The sequence below is a fragment of the Mastigoproctus giganteus genome, chromosome 10 (genome assembly GCF_048544385.1).
Source record: "Mastigoproctus giganteus isolate SK-2022 chromosome 10, ASM4854438v1, whole genome shotgun sequence".
NCBI lineage: Eukaryota > Metazoa > Arthropoda > Arachnida > Uropygi > Thelyphonidae > Mastigoproctus > Mastigoproctus giganteus.
The window spans coordinates 121,138,679-121,139,879 of NC_143584.1; the positions used below are offsets into that span (position 1 = coordinate 121,138,679).

At 41.1% G+C, this 1,201-nt stretch overlaps 1 pseudogene; it reads right to left on the bottom strand.

Moving 5' to 3' along the window:
- Positions 1–801: 801 nt before the first annotated feature.
- On the bottom strand, positions 802–863 carry LOC150079259 (U6 spliceosomal RNA; annotated as a pseudogene).
- Between the last annotated feature and the right edge of the window lie 338 nt (positions 864–1,201).

The window sequence follows — 1,201 nt, forward strand, 5'->3', positions numbered from 1 at the left end:
TAGGCAAAATCATATATCTCTATTGGGGATAAACCTGACTTTTAATCTCTCTTGACATAAGCACATTACAAATATTGCTTTCTCTGCATAAAAAAAAAATATGGGTTTTCTCTTTCGCTCACGGTGTTACTTTTCTTCCAAACAAAAATTCAACCTGTACAAATCGCAAATCCGCCCTACCATGGAATATCATTCCCATATTTGGAGACGTGGCACCAAACCTCTCTCAAGCTTCTACATTCTATTCAAAAGAGGGCAGTTAGGTTAAATAATGGCTCATCTCTAACAGTCTCTCCAATCTCTTTCTCATAGACGTTGATTTTGCTGCATGCCTTTCATACAGATACTTCCATGGGCACTGTTCTTCTGAATTGGCTTATATAATTCCCGCTCTCTCTCTTCCAAAGCAGTCTGAACACGTGCCGCAACCAGTCAACATTCTTTTAGTGTCCTACTTGAAACTCACAGTACCAACTTCTCTTATTCCTTATTTATTCATTTAACTCCCATTTTCTGGAATAAACTTCCTTCATATGTATTTCTTGAAAATTACAGCCTACAGATGTTCAAGTCCAATGTCAACAAATATCTTCTTCATCTTCTCAAACTCCAATTTTTTTTTTTTTTTTTTTGTTAGTGCTTCGGCTTCTGTAACCATAATGGCCCTCCCAAGGTTTTTGCATTTTACTCTGATCCAAGCCCGAGGCGGGATTCGAACCCGCGACCTTTGGGTTGCCAGGCAGGCACTTTATCCACCTGGCTAGCCCGGTCGGCACCTCCAATCCATAAACGGTACTAAGTGGGCGATGCTAATCTTCTCTGCATCTTTCCAATTTTAGTATATGTACTGCCGAAGCAAGTACATACTAAGTTTGTTTGTTGTTTGTTATTTGGGTTTTAGGAGCATTAGCAACTAAGACCATATTGCTCCGGGGATATGCGATGGTCATTCCCTGACCTTCCCGCATCCTCCGTATTTGGTGGTCAAGGGATCGAACCCCGGTCTAATCAAGAAGCGTGTGCTACGCACTGCTGCTGCTCCTACCCACCTGGCTACGGAAGCGCCACATACTAAGTACTATAGGTTCTAATACCTCTCATGTTTGTGGTTCTCATAAGGAAAAAAAAAAAGCAGTTGAGGGTGACAGTTGAGAAAATTCAAAGGTCAACTGCATGAGGAGGGAATTGCATAATTTGTATT